This window comes from Gymnoscopelus braueri, assembly GCF_963280865.1.
Source record: "Gymnoscopelus braueri genome assembly, chromosome: 7".
Classification (NCBI taxonomy): Eukaryota; Metazoa; Chordata; class Actinopteri; order Myctophiformes; family Myctophidae; genus Gymnoscopelus; species Gymnoscopelus braueri.
Genome location: NC_137608.1, coordinates 5,771,775 through 5,793,260, shown reverse-complemented (window position 1 = coordinate 5,793,260; position 21,486 = coordinate 5,771,775). Strand labels below are relative to the sequence as shown.

Genomic DNA, 21,486 nt, shown 5'->3' with positions numbered 1-21,486 from the left:
TCGTTTTTTTATCATTTGTTTGGATTTTTTTTAAATATATAAAATAGAAACATTTGATAAAATAAATGAAAAAGGTCATTGAAAAAAAACACGGCCCCCCTCACGTATTAGAAGGCCAATATCAGTCACCAGAACCAAGGACGGGTGTTTTCTAACATGGTTAAAACGTTTGAAGTTACAATGGGCTTGTATAGGAAGGGGTCTGATAAAATCAATTTATGAAAGGGTTCTTGCAGCCACTAGTTTTGCTCATTATGTGCTTAAAATAACTTTGGCCTTTTGTAAACCAAATAATTACTTACAAAATATCTTTATTAAATCAAAGTATAGGTACCATGGCTTAACAAGAACATACAGCAGAGATCACAGAACAGAACAAAAATGTGTCTTCATCAAAGTCCCATTGGCCCCATTGGCTGGACGAACTTCACAAACGCTTCCTTACCGTCGCTGTCGGGCGGAAACCTCACATGTCCAAAACTTTAACTTTTCAGGAAATGGTACAAAAAAAAAGAATTCGCGTTTTTCACAGGTTTATCGTTTTTTTCCCCATTTCCTGAAAAGTAAAAGTTTTGGACAGAGACGATATCTCAACAGTTGGGAGGATTGTAATACCGAAACGACGTCGGCTTAAATATTTCGTTTTCCACTTCACGTCGCAGGATGCCGTTTTGGCTGGTCAATCTTCCGCGAAGCTTCCCTTCATGAATGGTCTCCGTATCTCTCAGCTCCCCAGCGGCGTTGTTCTAAACCGGCATGATGCATGGAGGACCTATAGGGGAGAGAACGTGTGACATTCTTGTGAGGATTACATAGCTGTGGCGGATTATCCCGCCGACCGCCCGTCGTCCTCAGGAGATGTGTAAGGTGTGTATCATAACACACAGCGGGACGTAGCACCGGTCAAGAGGTAAGAATGGTCAAACCATCTTTACCTCGGCCGGGGCCCACTTGTTGGAAACTGCAAGTGGCCCCCTTAAATAAAAAAAAACCAATTTATTTATAGAGCACATTTATATATATATATATATATATATATATATATATATAGTATAATGCCAAATCTGTCATTTTGTTCAGATTTGCATTCAGTAGTTATTGTCTCCGCCAGGCCGAAGGCGTGGGAGAGACTGTTTTACACATCAAGCTAATCATCTGGGGACCCCCCAAAATAATTTGGGGACCCCCCCCCGCCCCCCCTCCAGAGGGTCCCGACCTCCAGTTTGGGAGCCACTGCACTAGGATTATCCAAACAACAGCCGTCCACTGTCTGCACAAGGCGGTGAGGTACGATCATCACACTCATAAGGAACACAGCAGGGGGGAGGGGTTGAGACAGGTTCAAGCACAGAGCATCTCCATAATGTCTACAGGTCTACTCCAGTGTTGCCATGTCTGCTTGTTATAAGCAACTTTAGGCGTGTTTTTTTCTGACTGTGAAGTCGCTTGTAAAATTGTCAATTGTAAAATTGGTTAGTCGCGGGATTTTTGTGGGCTCGTTTTTTAAGTGTAGTCGCTTGCTTCAAAAATATATATATATATTCGTTGCTGTCCGGCAGAGACCAGCAAACTCCTTTTTGATGCTTTTGCATTTTTTCCCATAAATCAGGGCCATTGAACACCCTTTACATCTGTGTGTTGGTAAAAAAAATATTGAACCAATGAAAAGCATTAAAAAGCGTTTCTGACAAAACCAGCTAACTCCATTGGTTCCTCAAACTTTCTACTAAACCAGTCAACTCCACCGGAGTTAGCTGGTTTTGCTGACTACAGGCTCCACCCCTTTTTGACCTCCAACCTCATTGTAAGCTTGGAGGTCCATTCAGCTGTTCTTATCAATGATAAACAAAACCTCCTAACTCAATTTTTTTTTCATTTCCTGAAAAATGAACATTTTGGAGTTAGCTGGTTTTTGCCGGTTAGCAGTGATATATATATATATATTGTTTAAACCAGTGATTCTCAGACATTTTTCATGTCAAAGAAAATTAATATGTATTTGTCCGCAGACCCCCATATGAAAATATCCCCCCCCCCAGATTTGTGTAGTTAAAATGTTTTTAAAATATTCAAAATATTTCTCCAAAAATCTCAATTTTTGGAAAATAACAGACATAAAAGCGTGTTTATCTCGCAAAGTCTGGCAACGCTGGTCTAACAGGTCTACTCATTACTTCATTACTGTCGGCTGTTTGCTGACCCCAAGACCTAAAACTGGTAGCAAGGGGTGAGGCGAGACAATACGAGAGAACATAATCCTATTAGGATCTATCTAGAAGATACCCTTCAGGAAGTTTTGGACAAACAACATAAAAAAAAAGAAGGGTGCTGAGGAAATTGCAGCTAAGATGATGTCAGTCATGCTCCATAAGGCACTACATGAACTTAATGTGAGAACATAGATACAGCATCGCTGTCGGGCAGCGGTGGAAAGTAACTAAGTACATTTACTTAAGTACAATTTTGAGATATTTGTACTTTACTTGAGTATTTCCAATTTCCAATACTTTTACTTCTACTCCACTACATCACGGATCCAAATAATGTACTTTTACTCCACTACATTTATTTGAAAACTTTAGTTACTAGTTACTATTTTTTTTATTATCACAAAACATATTTTAACCACTTCAGCCATATATGCATTTCGACCATTTGAAAATAGCCGATCTACAAGCTCTTTTTACTTTGGTACTTTAAGTACATTTTGATACCAAAATTTTGTACTTTTACTCAAGTAAACTTACTCAAGTAGGCTTTTACTTGTAACGGAGTATTTCTATATTGCAGTATTGATACTTTTACTTAAGTAAAACATTTGAGTACTTTTTCCACCACTGCTGTCGGGTGGAAATCTTGTAGGTCAAAAGCTGTTACTTTTCAGGAAAGAACCCGTGTTCCAAATGGACCCAATGTGGTTATTATTTAGTCACAAGCTGTTGTAAATACTTTTCATTGGTTCAGTATAGGGATGCAAATGATCGATTAATTAATTTATTGATAGTTGATAACCTTAAAGATCGATTAACTGATTCATTGATAAGCAGCGTTTTTTAGGACCAAAAGGAACATTCTTGTCCGTAACAGAAAATGACTGCAGAAACATAATTGCCTCGATTTATATAACATTAACGAGTGTCAACGAGCATCAGCTGGTCAGACACGCACATCTCCCCTCTGCAGTGCTCTATGGAGTCTGTCTCATTTCTCTCCAAAAGCCCTTGAATATGATTAAGAATTACTGTGATTATGGTAAGCTCACATTTGATATCACACACACCATATCTGTAACTTTCACTAGCCTCGGGCCACCCCCCCCCAAAAAAAGTTAATTGAAAGTCGACAACTTTAATCGACTAAATTCTTAACGGTAGTTAATCGATTATAGATTAATTGTTAACATCCCTAGTTTAGTATTGATAAAACCCCCAGACACAGCTAACCAATAACCAGTACTTTTCACTTTCAAAATCCAATTTCTAAATGTGTCAAAAGTAGCTGATATGCAAACTCATAACGTCACGTCGCGTTGTGAGCTTATAGATCGGCTACTTTTGCGCGTAAACATAAAAAGTTGAAAATGTGCTAAAAAGTTGAAAATGTGAAAATGCACATTGTATTGTTCTCACCACAGATGTTAATAGTGTGATTAGATTTATATGCATGCTAGGTTCATTGTTTACCTGGTGTCCTAGAGTTTCAAATGTATAGAATGTTATTTAGATAACATGTTTAGACATACACTAGGTTCATTGTTTACCTGATATCCTATAGTTTCTTTAAGGCAAAGGTTCCCAAAGTTTTCAGGCCGTGACCCCCCCAAAATTATCATATTTTAACCGGGGGCCCCCACCCTGACAAGCACTTGAAATTGTAGGAGTTGAGGCATTGCATTTAGTTTGACTCGGTCCCACAGATAAATATTGTGCAAATAACCGAACTACAAACTCACAACGCCTCGCAATGCAAGGCGTTGTGAGCTTGTAGATTGTCTATTTAAGGTAATATTTGACAATTTGGCCTTTTGTTATAGTATAGTTTGTTGGTTACTTTTGACGTAGTAAGGGTCTTATTATTAGCTTATTTCTTTCATTTTAGAGCTATTCAGAAGGTTTTAAAAGTCCTTAAATTGTCACTTTACAAATGTGCAGATACCCTGTATACACTTATACTGTATGTTGGTCTGTTTACTGAAAACAATGTTGCACATTAAGCTAATCATCTGGGGACCCCTCAAAATAATTTGGGGGACCCCCCAGTTTACTATAAGGTGACTACAATGCTCTCTCTGCACTCTATTAATATACTCATGTCACCTTGTTGTTTATTGACTAAGGCTCACATTCACTCTGCTGCTTATTCCGCTGTCACGCTTAAGAGCAAGTCACTCTGGATAGAGAGAGCGTCTGCTAAATGCCTACATTGTAAATCGTAACACGCATAAAGACAGAGAAGCATCCCAGGCAGTCACAGGGCGGTGGTGACACCATCTTATTTAGGGTGTAGCCCTGTTGTCCCCAAGTAGCTGTTAATCTCCAAGTCTCTCTCTGTATGGTTTCACACAGAGCCGGCCCTTGGCAGTCGCAGGCTAATCTGAGGGCGAAGTGGAGCAGAAATTGCTTCCATACTTCAGGGGTCCGGTTTCTCCCCCCGCACCGGCCTCAACAGTCATTAACACCCACCAACGCCACCAGTTATAGTTTAAGTTCCTCCCGGAAGTCTCGAGCATTTGTCACAACCGCCAGCTATAAACGGGCGCGTGCATAATGATAAATAAGGCTATGGAGGTTCTCAAAGTGGGGTCCGGGGACCCGCTCAGGGGTCCGTGACGGGGGTCAGAGGCTAAATGAGTTCATGTATAGCGTCAAAATCTGTTTACCAACTTTAACCGTACGGTATTGTCCAAAACTGTTACTTTTCAGGATTCACATTCAAAACAGCAACAGTAGCAGATCTGCAAGCTCAAAACGAGCTTGCAGATCTGCTGCTTTTGATGCTTTTGTGTGACGCTGTAGTATGATCAAGTAGGGCGTTAATTAAAAACACAAAAAGTTGGATATAGAGATAAGAGGTTGCGCCGTGGGTGTCAGCCTCCGAAAATAGCCGATCTACAGGCGTTGTGAGCTTGTAGATCAGCTGTTTTCGGCACACAGCTAAGTACAAATCGGCCATCAAAGCCTGCCAAAATAAAATGTCAACTTCAGATTTAGTCGACTAAAATCTTCTGAGATTTAGTAAACTAAAACAAGACTAAACGTAAAACCTTTCAGATGGCTAAAATGTGACCAAAACTGTAATGGAAATGGCATTTCATTAACCCATTAAGACCTGAGGCCAACAGTTTTTTGATATATATATAAAAAAAAAATATATATATAAATATATATACAAATATTTAGTTCCAAAGACCCCCAGAAGCAAAGATTTGAGTTACAAATTTTCACTTTAAAAAAAATATATATTTACAGATTTGCACAAATTTTCACGATTTTTCATAAAATAACAGATCTACAAGCTCGGTACCGCGCTATGAGATTGTATATCTGCTATTTTTGAATAGCCCAAAGAAATCTAAAAATGACACGGAAGCGTTCCCGGACTATGACTAAAAACTAAATGAAAATCTGCTGTCAGAAACGATCACCGGTACTGAGGGCTGAGTGTACTTTAGTCCACAGCTGGTCGTGAGAAAGTGTGTCAGGGTTCTGTTTGCAGTGGATCTACAGCGGAAGGGATGGGGAACGGGGATGGCAGCGTGCAAAACGCGCTACAGAGCTTTTCTAAAATTGTTTTCACATTGTGGGGAGAATTATCTGGCGTGAGAATGACAAGGCACCTCTCCAAGACACTGTTGCCTTGGCTGTGTCTTTGTTTTGGGTTGTGCGTGCGTGTGTGTGTGTGTGTGTGTGTGTGTGTGTGTGTGTGTGTGTGTGTGTGTGTGTGTGTGTGTGTGTGTGTGTGTGTGTGTGTGTGTGTGTGTGTGTGTGTGTGTGTGTGTGTGTGTGTGTGTGTGTGTGTGTGTGTGTGTGCGTGCGTGCGTGCGTGTGTGTGTGTGTGTGTGTGCGTGCGTGTAAGACATTCGGCAGCCAAGCGGTAAAGTTGACTTTAATCACACGGACGATGACTCATCGATATATAGACGGACCAACAGACAAGACAGACAGACAGACAGACAGACAGAAACAATAGATGGAGAGACAAACAGAAGTGTAGAGGGAGATGGACAATATAGGTCAGTGGTGTGTGTGTGTGTGTGTGTGTGTGTGTGTGTGTGTGTGTGTGTGTGTGTGTGTGTGTGTGTGTTAGAGTATGCTTCTCAAACATTTGCATGTCAAGAACCACCATATTGATGCGTACTGTACTATTTTGTCCGCGGACCCCCATCCCAAAAGATTTGGTTGCCAGGTAACAGGGACATCAACAATGTCACTGTTGCCTCCCACAATTTTCAAATGCTTCCGGTCATACAGTCTGGAGCACGGAAGTTGAAAATGATCAAGGGGAAAAGCGGATGTGACGCCAACTACCCACTTCCGTTCAGTCACGCAAATTTGTCCTGATATAAATCAAAATAATCGAAGCATATATAGCTTGCTGCTTATTAAAAATTGAAATTTTGAAATAAAGTGTAAAGATATGTTAAAATATATCTTTGTGAACGGAAATGACAGATGACAGCATCTTGCCTCGGATTTCGGGAGGTGTAGTTCCAGACTCTATAGCCTTCGGAGATAGTGGAATAGTTGTCTGGCTACACAAGACTACTGGTAGACAGTAATGGTGCTGTCTTATAATGAGTGATAATTAGTGAGGACCAATTATACGAAGATAAGGTTAAAAATGGGCGAAATGCTCCTTTAACTAATTTTGCCGGGGCACTCTGACAAATCAGTCATCTTCTCCTCCACTTAAAACGTATACTGTATATACTTTGTTGTATGTCAAAAAGCGAACATAGAATGCACAGCCATATTGGAAATAAATTGGGCCTCCTCTTCACTTCCCTCACAGGTCTTAGCAATGATATTAATGAAGCTCTGTTCCCTTTAGTGTAGCACAGTGGTTCTCAAACTTTTGCATTTCAAGGACCCCCATAACTCGCAGAGTCACACACCCGTAAGGGGCCATTTGGAACCCCCTCAAGGAACCATGAGGGTCCCTGGACCACACTTTGAGACCCACTGGTGTAGCAGAGTGTTTCCAGTGAGCCAACATGCACAATATCAGCACCCTGACTCTGTTTGACCAGAATGGAACAGAGCCTTCATTAGTATCATTGGTAAAACCTGTGAAGGAAGTCATTTCTTTCCAATATGGCTGCTGTGCACAGAGCCTATACAGACGCTCATAATGGTTGAGCATGGAAACAATAAGCTAATAGCATAATAGCATAATCTAGCAGACACAACACTGGTGTGAATTATCTAGTTGTTACAACACAACATCAAAGCTACTTACAATTGTGTTTAATCAACTGATTCCACAGTACTATAGTTCCAAGTACAAGATGCGTTTGTCAAACTGACACGTTTTTGGAATCCAACTCTGAATGCTAACGACAACAAGACATCAAATCCACACTGACTGAGATCAAATGCACCCAAACACACATGAGTGGAGTAAATACCGTCGGGGGAAAAAACCTTGTATCTCCATATTTAAACTTTTTGTTTTTTTGTTTTCGTAAATGAACGCCCTACTTCGTCATAGGACAGTGTCACACAAAAGTAGCACAAATGGCAGATCTACAAGCCCGACCAGCTGACCTCTTAACAGCCGGCTGCCGTGTTAAGCGGTCAGATGGGTGCATTTTCAGAGCATGTTTATTTTAATGATCAATCAATCGATTGCGTTTCGGCTTTGATCACGGGAAAGTATTATACTTTAAGTTGCTATATATCGGCATCCTAATGAAAAGTAACTTTTTCAAGGTTTTAAAGAAAACCATGACTTTACATAATTGTCCGTGAGGGTCCCTGAATTGAAAAAAAGTTTGAGAACCACTGACATTATAGCGACATAAGTAAAAAAAAAAAAAAAAATGTTTTAGAAGACATTTGTAGAATCCCCAGAAAAAAAGATTTGAGTGAAAAATGTTCGCTTTAGAATATATATTCAAAGATTTGCACACCTTTTCACGATTTTTCAAACGCCGCGCTATGAGCTTGTAGATCTGCTACTTTGGAATAGCCAAAGACATCCAAAATGACACAGATGCGTTCCCGGATTGAATGGGTTAACTAGTATCACTGGTATCACATCTATGAAGGGAAGAGGCCCGGTTTCTTTCCAATGTGGCTGCTGTGCATAGACACCTATATTCTCCCTGAAATCCGCTATATTCACTGATCATCCGGCTGGCTGCGTGTTCAGACATGCGCACAGTATGTAAAACAGACGACAATGTTAAATACCTGGCTAAATACCTGGTAAAATACCTAAATAACCCAAATAAATGCAGAGATCCTTATCAATACAGACCTGTGATTTCACTCCAGCTCAGACGACTCCAGGCTCTGAACGTGGCGGACGCGACGCTTCCGCTTGGGAGACTTGTCGACCTCTGTGTCCGCGATGGTCTCACCGACGCACGGCAGATTACGGCCTACACACACACACACACACACACACACACACAAACGCTGTATTACTATACGAGGACATCGTTTTAGGCAATTTTATGAATGACATTCATTAGGCATGTAACGATTTATCGAAATCGATTAAAACCGATTCAAACTGGTGACAATTTAAATCAGTTTATTACAAAATGTATCGCGATGCAAACAGCACAGTGTAAAAAAAGAGGAAAATACTGGATTTTGGTAAGAGAACTGATTTTAAAAAAAAATGTTTTCCGTCATTTGCTACCGGATTGAAAAGAGGATAAGATAAAACACAGTATTGTAAAAAAAATATATATATATAAATATAAAGGAGAAGAAAATACTGGATTTATATAAGAGAAGATTTTTCATTTTGTCATTTTGTCTGGAAAATAAAAGGTTGTATCGTGAACCTATTATCATGATTCGAATCATATCGTGAGTTGAGAGAATCGTTACATGCCTAACATTTATACAATGTTTTTGATGGGACACGTCGTATATATATATATATGTACTTACTTCCCCTGGGAAACTGTCTTTGTTTTACCAGCCACAACACAGAGAATGTAAACAGATCTGTGAAAGCCTCAACGTAACTGAGCCTTGGGCCGGTACTTCCGCCAAATTCCGGCACTTCCGTTTAGACTTTAAACAGGCTAGGTCTCGCCCCAGCATGATATCGGCGTGTTCTGTTGATGCCGTAACGACACTTCGATCATGTGTATGTGTTTCTGCATAGTGCGGGTAGACGTGTTGTGAGCTTGTAGATCTGCTATTTTCGAATAGCCCAAATATAGAGCTTAAGTGGTTAATCTATGTTTTGTAATAAAGAATTCTAAATCTACAAAGTAACTAAAGTTTTCAAATAAAGGTAGTGGAGTAAAAGCACAATATTTGCCTCCGAGATGCAGTGGAGCAGAAGTAAAGGTATTGAAAATCGGAAATACTCCACTAAAGTAAAACATAGCTCAAAATTGTACTTAAGTACAGTACTTGGGTAAATGTACTTAGTTACTTTACACCTCTGGCATCTATCTAAGAAATGGGTAATTTTCCGTCTAATTCACTTGTATGTCAAGTTTTCTGTATGTTCCAATTAGACGGCCTCAGCATAAATCTGAACACCACTAAGACGGCATGCTTCTCTGTTGCCGGTTCAAGTATTTGCGAGTCGGTTTGCTCATTGAGGTCTTGTCTTGTTCCAACATCTTTGGGATAACTGGCTTTTATTACAGAAGGAAAAACCCACATTTTTCATCCAGCCCAGTGGTGGATTGAAGAAAAGTGTCTGTTCGTGAAAATGCTTTGTGTGTGTGTGTGTGTGTGGGGGGGGGGGGGGGGTGATAGGAATGTCAGATGTGTAGGAATAGATGTGATACAGTTCAGGGATCAGTGGGATATCAGTGGATGCGATCGCCTGACGGGGTCAGCCGACAAATTCTGAGGTCACACCCCCCAAAAAACTGCCCCGAGCGCCACTGATAACGCATCTCTATACACACACACACCACAACCACACACACACACACATATTTGTTTTACTATACTTGTGAGGACAAACATTTTAGGACAGCATTGAAAATTGCTGAAAAATTGCAAAAGCAACGCTATTTTCTGGCGTGAAACTTCAGTATAAGGCCTAAATCTAACCTGTAAATGCCTATTCCCAACCTGAATATTTTCCTAATTGTAAGCCTATAACTCCCCAATCTTTTTTTTTTATCCCACAATTTTGTAACCCATTTTTTTCAGCCAGTGCCAATTGCCTATGTAATCCTGGGCGCTACTCTCCCTCTGCCAGTCTGGGGAGTGCCCAGAACTGAGCTCATGCCTCCTTCAATGCATGAGGGGCTAGCAAGCCGCTTCTTGTCACCTGACAGGGGGGGAGTTTCCCCGGTAGGACGTAGCGCGTGGAAGGAACACGTTATTCCAACCAGTTCCTTTCCCCTCCATCAGGCGCCCCGGCTAACCAGGGGGAGGCAGTATAGAGGGTTTTGTGAGGGTACCTACCCTAGGAGACACGGGGAGAACATGCAAACTCCACACAGAGTAGGCCCTTTCGCCAACCCCACCTAGGGTATGGGCACCGATGACGTGGAGGAGAGGACACGCCCCCAGCGCCCACAGGAATTGAATCCAGGACCTTCTATCTGTGAGGCGACAGCGCTACCGACTGCGCCACCGTGCCCCCAAATCATTTTTTAACCATAAAACAACAATTTCTCTTGTGAACACCGGGAAAAAGATTCCTCACAATATCTATTTCTCAAGTTATACTACACTTGTGGGGTCATATGGTCCTCACAAGTATAGTGATACAAGTACACACAGAGACACAGACACAACATAAACACATGCGCACACACACACACACACACACACACACACACACACACACACACACACACACACACACACACACACACACACACACACACACACACACACACACACACACACACACACACACACACACACACACACACACACACACACACACACACACACACACACACACACCTGTTTGCCCGTTAACTGTGCTCTCAGCACATTTCAGTCCATCCTGAAGACGATTGAGGAGTTTGTTCACACTTGACCTTTGACCTTATAACCAATCATACTGTCAATGGCGGCGCTCGTCCGCGGAAACATCTGCTGCCGCTTGACTAATTAATGTAACGGCAGAGTGTTATTGTGTTAATAATACACTTCTAACAGTAGAGTATTATCTATCTATAAATGAACGGAATCTTTGTGCAAGTGCGTGTGTGGGAGTGCGTGTGTGTGTGTGTGTGTGTGTGTGCGTGGCTGTCCCCCGTTTAGCTACTATCTGACCCGATCCACGTCTAACTTGGCGTGTGTGTCGCCGACGAGTCCCTTTTATGCCCATATTTGGAGATACTCGTATCTGTAGGGTAATAGTTTACTATTTGTAATAGTTTAGGTATTTTCTGTCATTTGTTTTAGCTTTTTATTACATTTTGTATTCTCTGTTTTATATTTATAAATAATTCTAAGTCTATGTTTTTTTTATTCTGTGCAAGGGGACCACAGTGGAAATAAGCAAGCAAAAATATATATCGTAGCTGTCGGGCAGAAACCTCTTGTCTCCATATTTTACCTTATTGTGTGTTTTCGTAAATTAATGCCCCTACTTGATCATACTACAGCGTCACACATAAATAACAAAAGTAGCAGATCTACAAGCTCAAAACGCGGCACGAAGCGACGCATTTGAGCTTGCAGATCTGCGACTTTTGCTATTAAAGTAACAGTTTTGGACATATGAGGTTTCCACCCGACAGAGACGAAATAAATCAAATCAAATCAAAATGTCTGTCTGTCTGTCTGTGTCCCTCTTTATGTCATGTATTCGTCACATCCTCCAGGAGGGGAGAGTTTACGACTCTCAATTCTCCTTTTCTTCTTTTGACAGATTGGCCCTCTGTCATTATCGAGTCGTCAATACGTCATCATTGTGACATCGTTATGACGTCAGTATGTCATCATTGTGTCATCGTTGTGTCATTGGTTATAACTGGCTGTATCACCTGGAGGTGACATAAAACCCAGCCAGAGTTTACCTGGGGTTTCGTCTTGCGAGTCAGACTGTTGCCTCCCATCATTGTCTCCGCCGGAGGCGAACCCGCCGTGTGTTCACCTCCCTCCCAGCCAAGCTAACATTGGTCAAGCTCCACGTGACACGTGTCAATATGTTGACACCAATGCCTTTGATTGGCTAGAGGGACGCATGACGAAATAAAATCCTATAAATAGGTGTGTCACTTCAAAAAACCATTTATGTTTTTTGAAGTGAGGTAAGACAGGATCAATCAGTCTTGATTGGAACTGTACCCCTTCCAGTACAAATCACCCGTCCGTGCGTGTGTGTGTGTCCCTCTGAGAACACCTAACATTGGTCAAGCAAAGGCGCAGAAGGCCAAGAAGGCTAAGAAAGCATACTCATCTACAACAGTAACACAGAAGAGGACTATAGAGTTGAATTGATCCCACAACAAGGCCGAAGTCTTAATACTGTAACAATTGGCCACCTTGATCAATAACATTATGTAGCACTAGAGAAAACTGACATAGATCAAACACACCAATCAACTGCTGAAACTGTTCAAGACAATGAAGATGAAGAAGACAGACAAGCATTTGAACAAACCAGTCAATTACGAGGACTCCCATATGACACATTGCTTCAAGAAGATTTTTTTTAGATGCAGACACTACATATTCAGTCGCCCCTGCAGAACACCAAAAACCACGCGCATTCTACCAAGACGACCCGTTCTACCGGCGGAGACTTGTGCTCCGAGGAGCACATTTTCTTGTTTTCAAATGCTTCCATCATGCAGTCTGTAGCACTGTTTCCCAAACAGTGGGTCGGGACCCATCTTTGGGTCGCGGATCAATTTTTATGGGTCACGAGTAAGAAAAAGGTTTTGTTTCATGAATAAAAAAAAGAAATTCTATGATTTTTCAAAACTATTTCATGAGCAAATAAAAAAAATAGAGAAATCAAAGAAATTCCATAAATTAGAAAACAAATGTTTAAGAACTAGTGAAAATAGCAGATCTCCAAGCTCACAACGCGGCGCAAAGTGTTGCGTTGCGAGCCTGAAGATCTGCTATTTTCACTAGCTTGGGTACCGGGCAAACGTAAAATTTCTCTTTTGGGTCTTGAGCTAAAAAGTTTGGGAACCAGTGCTTTGAAAGCTCTGAAAATGACCCGGGGATAAAGCGGAAGTGACGCCTCCTCCCCGCTTCCGTTTCGTCTTTCCTCATAATATGAATCAAATATGATCGAAGCCTGTGTAGCTTGCAGCTTATCAAGAAATGGGAATTCAAAAATAAAATGTAAAGACATTTTTTAAAGATATTTCCGTGAACGTAAATGACGAACAGATGAGGGCTTCCTTTCTCTGCGTTCGGGGAGGTGTAGTTCCAGACTCTGTAATAGCATTCAGAGATTGTGTAATAGTTGTCTGGCTACGCAAGACTGACTGGGGTCTAATATGTCACCATTACAGTACCGTTAAACCTCACAATATAGAGCTTTAGCTTTTGAACCAAAAACCTAAGGGGTGAATGCATGAAGTTGACACTGGAAAAAACATTAAACTGCTCACAAACTCAACAATACCAGGAGGGGGCTTTAAACCTTGTGCGTTTTAGTATAAACACATATATAATCTTATACATATACTAGTTAAAAAGTACATGTACTCAAATGAAAATGCATACTGGTTATAATAGTGCAAGGTACATATACTGACAAAGTGCATACAGTGGTTTAAAAAGGCCAGCCAGTGACTTGGTTGTGAACACATACAGTTGATGTGGGGCAAATGGTTGGTTGGGGCTTACTTGCCTTAGATTGCACAATATATAAACAATGCATCTGCTAAAGCCTCAGTCAGTGATCGATCCGTTTAAACATATGGGTTGTGTTTTGCTACTCTCTAGGTGATTAACATGGCTCTTGATAGAGAGAGACCAACTAACAGTAGATATAATAAGTGTTATATGGAACGGATGAATGATTTGTAAACTGTATTCTATCGCTGTCGTTTGTAAACCTTCGAATTTTGTGAACATTGGAGCAAAACAGACCTAGGTATAGATTCATGATTGGCTAAAACAAAGAAAACAGTTACAAATAGTTCATTTTCTCAATTATTTCGTAGGTGAATTCAGTTGTTCTCAAAGTGGGTGTCATTGAAGAGTTACGGTTCTGCAACTCAGAGTGTACAAATGGAACCAAATGGACCCGTAAGGGTCCATTTGGTTCCATTTGTACACTCAGAGTTACGTTTACGCTGAGCACTTTAAACAGTGTAGATTGGGCGGACCCAGACATAGCACAAGTTATCAAACTGGGGGGGCAGGGGGCCTTGGACATTAACTGGACTGTGTTAAAATGACGGATTGCTCCTTTAACATACTGTAACACAGGCAACAACACAAAGTATGGCCCGGCTCCCGCTCTGCGCTGCGAGCCAACAAGGACACGCCCAGAAACTGTTGCACCGCCGGAATACTGTAAACACACACGCACGCAAGCGCACACACACACACACACACACACACACACACAGAGTAAAGCCTGATTTATACTACGCCACGCAACGAATACAGCAGATCTGCAATCTCATAACGTGTCGTATCGTGTCGCCGTCGTGAGCTTGTAGGTCTGCTACGCCCTGCGCGACACTACAGACATGACCTTTGACCTCGTCACACTTCCCTGTATAGTTCCCTGTAAAGTCATTTTTCACCCCGACGTTGTCGTGCCTGATTCGCCTCGTTGTCTCCACTGAATTGCCAACATTGAATTGCCAGGTGTGAAATGGTGTCAATTCACACCGCTACCGCCCCGTTCTCCATGACTCCAAGGCTTGGACTTCCCACTGACTTTGTGCCAATGGCAGGGTCCTTTGAAAGTTATGACTCAAGCCTCAGACGAGGCAGAGGGGCGTGCGTGCGGACAGATGTACACACAGATGTGCATGCATACTGTACTAATACTGTACACCAGCGGTTCCAAACCTGTGGTCCAGGACCCCCTTGGAGGGGCCGCCAAAGATGACAGGCCGTGTCTGTTTAATTCAAAACGTATACAATTGGGTGTGGTTGTTATTTGGTCTCCCCTGCTCTTCTATTGAGCAGTGGTGGGAAAATTACACATGTTTTACTTAAGTAAAAGTATCAATACTGCAATGTAGAAATACTCGGTTACAAGTAAAAGTCCGGAATTCAAAATGTACTTGAGTAAAAGTACAAAGGTATTGGTATCAAAATGTACTCATAGCAAAAGTATCAAAAGTAAAAGTACTCATAATGCAGAATGTCCCATTTAACAAGTTTTAAAATGTATACAAATCTTTTGATAATAGCCGATCTACAAGCTCACAATGCGTCGCATCGCAACGCATTGAGAGCTTGTAGATCGGCTATTTTCAAATGGCCAAAATGTATATAGGGCATAAGTAATGTTTTGTAATAATAAACAAAATCTACAAAGTAACTAGTAACTAAGGTTTTCAAATAATTGTAGTGGAGTAAAGTATAATAATGGAAATACTCCAGTAAAGTAATAAATTGTACTTAAGTACAGTACTTGAGTAAATGTACTTAGTTACTTTACACCACTGCTATTGAGCCATTCAGAGCTTTGACACCATCCTGTTTCCTGGTTTGACACCACACTGTGACCTTTCAGGTCAAAAATCCTCTTGCTCTGCAGGCAGGCAGGCTCTGTTAGCTCAGTGGTAAAGATGTCAGCACTTGTGCAGGAGACCAAGGTTCGAATCCAGAATGGGACAGGAAAGTTACGTAGCGCAGCTTTAAGTGGTAAACATGACTGAAACACATGAGCGAGTGCGTGCGTGTTTGTGCAGACGCGTGGCAGTTGTTTGTGCACGAGAGATGTAATGCCACTGAGAGTGATAGCGCAGCGAGCAGCAGCAGCACAGCGGGTCAGAAAGCAGTGCTGCTGGGACACCACTCATGGAAATGCCTGGAAAGCTGTGTGTAAAAAAAAAGGAAAAGCGTGTTTCTGGACAGCAGATGAAGCGCCGAGGCCAGCACACGCGCGCGCGCACACACACACACACACACACACACACACACACACATCTGTACGACTCATCTATCTCTACTTAAGACTGCATGACAGAGAGAGAGAGAGAGAGAGAGAGAGAGAGAGAGAGAGAGACAGAGTGAGAGAGATAGACAGACAGAGAGAGGCAGAGAGAGACAGACAGAGAGAGAGAGAGGCATGTTTTCTCATGCCAATAAAGCCCTTTGAATTGAATTGAGAGAGACAGACAGACAGAGTGAGTGAGTGAGTGAGTGAGTGAGTGAGTGAGTGAGTGAGTGAGTGAGTGAGTGAGTGAGTGAGTGAGTGAGTCAGACAGACAGACAGACAGACAGACAGACAGACAGACAGACAGACAGACAGACAGACAGACAGACAGACACACACACACACAGAGAGAGAGAGAGAGAGAGAGAGAGAGAGAGAGACAGACAGACAGACAGAGAGAGACAGACACACACACAGAGAGAGAGAGAGAGAGACAGAGAGACAGAGGGATACAGAGAGGTACAGATAGTGGTGAAAGCCCATGCAGCACCATACAGGGCAGTAACAGGGTGGAGATGATGATGCAGATCATCACTCAGCATCATTCAGGCCTTGGTGGTGATGATGCCTCCAGCATCACAACAACATCACAGAGGTTGAGCAACACCACAGCGTTCTGATCCCTACGGACATGTTGCATGTCTTTAGTTTGGCTCACCCATTGAGAAGAAGCAAGCAGTGTGTGGTAGAGAGTAACTGAGTACTTTACTCAGTTACTATTTACTCAAGTGCTGTACTCGAGAGTACAATTCCAAGGTAAAAAAAAAAGGAAAAAGGAAAGTGTGACATTGGACATTCAGCACTTTGGTATTTTAAGTATATTTTGATGCCCGATACTTTTGAATACAGGAGTTTTACATACTTGCAAAAGAGTATTAGTAGTGTCACTTTTCAGGATTCAAATTCAAAAACGGCAAAAGTTTAAAAATGGAGATAAGAGGTTTCTGCCCGACAGCAGTGTTGGAAAAAGTACTCACATTTTCTACCTAAGTATAAGTATCAATACTGCAATGTAAACATACTCTGTTACAAGTTAAAGGCCTGTGTTCAAAATGCTACTTGAGTAAACAAAAGTATTGGCATAAAAATATACTTCAAGTACCAAAAGTAAAAGGACTAAAATGTTTGAAAATAGCCAATCTACAAGCTCACTGCTATTTTCAAACAGCCTGTATATAAAACAGGGCTCAAGTGGTTAATGTATGTTCTATAATAGAATCATTTATATCCGCAAAGTAACTAAAGTTTTCAAATCATTGTAGTGGAGTAAAAGTACAATATTTGCCTCTGGAGATGTAGTGGAGTAGAAGTAAAAGCGCTGAAAATTGGAAAGAAAAACAAATCCTCAAAATTGTACTTAAGTACAGTACTTGAGTAGATGTACTTAGTTACTTTACACCAATGCCCGACAGTGACGAAATCTGAGTAATTCTTGCATCACCCCCCCTCCCTCTCTCCCACCCTGCAGTCCATTCTCCTGCTGTTATGGTGCGTGTCTGTGGCGTGGGGGGGGGCATGACTCACACTCGTTGTGACATCACAGCGGGTGCTCTGTGACGCAGGGCAGAGACCACCTCGATAAACCCCTGAACACCAAACCAGGAAACTCAACTAGGGTGGCTTTAACCGGCCAGCCCGTTTCCCAGAACATAAAAAACTACATAGAGAATACCAGCCAGTGTATGTGTGTGTTGTGTGCAGTGATGGAAAGAAGTACTTAATTAAGTAAAAGTGTCAATACCACAATGTAGATAATACTCTGTTACAGGTAGAAGTCCCTGTATTGGAAAATGCACTTGAGTAAAAGTACCAAAAGTATCGGCATCAAAATCTACTTCAAAGTACCAAAAGTAAAAGTGCTCATTGTGCAGAATGTCCCATTTCACAAGTTCAAAATGTATAAAACAATCTTTTGGAAATAGCAGCTCAATGCTCACAATGCGTCGCATTGTGCTGCTATTTTCAAATGCCCGAAATATATACGGTATACAGCTGAAGTGGTTTTGTAATAATGATCGAAATCTACAAAGTAATTAGTAACTAAAGTTTTCATATAATTGTAGTGGAGTAAAAGTACAATATTTTCCTCTGAGATGTAGTGGGGTAGAAGTAAAAGTATAGAAAATGTTAAATACTTTAGAAAGAAAAAAAATACCTCAAAATTGTACTTAAGTACAGCACTTGAGTACATGTACTTAATTACTTTACACCACTGGTTGTGTGTCTGTGTACTTGTATTACTATACTTACAGTATGAGGGCCAAATGTCCCCACAAGTAGTAGTAGACACACAGTCTGTGTGTCTGTGTGTGTGTGTGTGTGTGTGTGTGTGTGTGTGTGTGTGTGTGTGTGTGTGTGTGTGTGTGTGTGTGTGTGTGGGTCTCTAACCTAACCTTGCTTTGCATAATCTCTTCCATTTGACGCGACAGGTTTATTGGATAATAAAGACACCAGCCCAGAACGCTGAGGCCTCTAGGACCCCGGGGTTTGGAGAGACAGACAGACAGACAGACAGACTGCCTTCCCCGGGTCTGCAGCATCATCATCATCATCATCTTCCTCATCATCAGCCTCAATCAGGCTGACCTATGACATCACAAAGCACTGACGGGAACGGGGCGTAGTAAACATCTGCCCCGTTGGCCTTCCACACCCTGCTATACTTCACACATGTTGACGATGGGGCAAGGACACACACACACTCCTGGAGAGGATGTGTTGAGAGCAGCTATTGATTCTTTTATTTGCGATTATTCTAGCGATTTTTTTTCTTCGATTAATCGGCTATTTTCACAATATTTATCTGTGGAACCGAGTCAAACTAAATACAAGTGTTTGTCAGGGTGGAGGGGGGGGTCCCCAGTTCAAATATGATTGTTTTGGGGGGTCGCGGCCTGAAAAGTTTAGAAACCCTTGACATAGATTACATTGCATTTACATCACTGGCCATGTTAGAGTTTAAATGACTAAAAACACAAAGAAATGTTGAAAACTTTAGTTAGTTACTTTGTAAAACATGCATAAACCACTTCAGCCGTTGCTATTTGAAAATAGCAGATCTACAAGCACACAACGCGTCGCTCTGCGACGCGTTGTGAGCTTGTAGATCTGCTATTTTCAAAGGATTTTTATACATTTGGAAGCTTGTGAAATGGGATATTGCATAATGGGTACTTTTTCTTTATAAGTACATTTTGACGCCAATACTTTTGTACTTTTACTCAAGTCAATTTTGAATACCGGACTTTTACTTGTAACAGTATTTCTACATGGTGGTATTGATACTTTTACTCAAGCAACCAAAAAAAATGAGTACTTTTTCCACCACTGCAACTTACCGATCTGGAAACATAACATTGTATCCTTTGCATGAACATAAAATGTGTCAATATTAATGTGTTTTTGATTATGATTTTTTTTCTTCTTCTGAGAAATGGCCTGAAACTCGCAGCATTCAAATGCAGTCACTGCATTCGAATGCTGTGACTGCCCCTCCCCCTTTCACATCTAACGGCCTCAGATGATTTCTTACAATATCTGCCTTTAACAGTCAATGTATCTGGCTGTTCGATTTAAATGACAAATGTCATGTCATTATAACAATATAAACAACAGACGCACGCACACACACACACAAGTGGCAAATGTGTTCATGAAGGACGTTACGCCTGAAGGAAGATTCATGTTTGTTATTTGATTGTGAGTAATGAGAGTACAAGGACACAATTAATGATGCAGAACACGCACGCACGCACGCACGCACGCACACACACACACACACACACACACACACACACACACACACACACACACACACACACACACACACACACACACACACACACACACACACACACACACACACACACACACACACACACACACACACACACACACACACACACACACACACACACACACACACACACACACACACGTTAAGCCATTAAGACCAGGAAGCATCTGTGTCATTTTAGATTTGAACCACTTAAACCATTATTTTATACTTTGGCTATTCAAAAAAATAGCAGATATACAAGCTCTCATACTAGCGCGGCACCATAACTCAAATCTTTGCTTCTGGGGGGGTCCCTGGAACTAAATATTTTAAGATGGGGGTCGGCGGCCAAATACATATCATTTTGGGGGTCCACATGAAAAAGTTTGAGAACCATTGATATATATATAGCAACATAGGTTAAAAGAAAAAAAAAAGATTTTAGGATTTAGAAGACATTCATAGAATTCCCCCAGAAGCAAAGATTTGGGTTACAAATGTTCGCTTTAAAAATATATATATATTCAAAGATTTGCACACATTCTCAAGATTTTTCAAAGAAATAGCAGATCTACAAGCTCATAGCGCGGCACTCGGTGCCGCGCTATGAGCTTGTAGCTATGGGCTTGTAGCTATGAGCTTGTAGCTATGAGCTTGTAGCTATGAGCTTGTAGCTATGAGCTTGTAGATGCTTTTATGACAGAAATCTATTATGACACAGACACGTTCCCGGACTGAATGGGTTAAAGCACTTTTTTCCAGTTCATTGTGTGAACGCTGGTGATGTTGCAACATTAAAGTGAATGTGCAGCCTTGTTCCATTAGCTCCCATCCAGCCATGACACATTTACAACCCAGTCCTGTTCTGGCTGCTTCTTCTCATCATCATGACTGGCCCAGTTAGTATACTAGACTATAATACTCTCTGGTTCTCCATCTGGGGGTCCAGGGACCCCCAGGAGTCCTTGACAGGGGTTTCCAAGAGGTCCCCCATATAGCTAAAAGATTGATGTTCATGGGAACATCATTTGGTTCCATTTGTACTCTTCTCAGAATTAACCCGTTGAAACCGGGAAGGCGTTTGTGTCATTTTAGATTTTAGCCAGTGGTGTAAAGTACTGTAACTAAGTACATTTAATCAAGTACTGTACTTGAGTTATTTTTACTTTACTGGAGTATTTCCAATTTGCTGTACTTTTACTTCTACTCCACTACATCCCAAATATTATACTTTTACTCCACTAAAATTATTTGAAAACTTTAGTTACTAGTTACTTTGTAGATTTAGATTATTATTACAACACATACATTGACCACTTCAGCCCTATATACATTTCGGCCATTTGAAAATTGCATTGTGAGCTTGTAGATCGGCTATTTTCAAAAGATGTTCATACCTTTTATACATTTGAAAACATTCTGCATAATGAGTACTTTCTGCT

General features: G+C 41.3%; 1 protein-coding gene across 1 annotated transcript in view; it reads right to left on the bottom strand.

Moving 5' to 3' along the window:
• Positions 1-362: 362 nt before the first annotated feature.
• LOC308089234 (DNA repair protein XRCC4-like) overlaps positions 363-21,486 on the bottom strand; it is a 97,877-nt gene continuing 76,753 nt past the window's right edge. Inside the window, exons 8-9 of the mRNA XM_080433842.1 lie at positions 8,482-8,605; positions 363-772 (exon numbers count right to left, since the gene is read on the bottom strand). The gene's annotated coding sequence lies outside the window, so the exon portion shown is untranslated. The remainder of the gene's footprint in view (positions 773-8,481; positions 8,606-21,486) is intronic.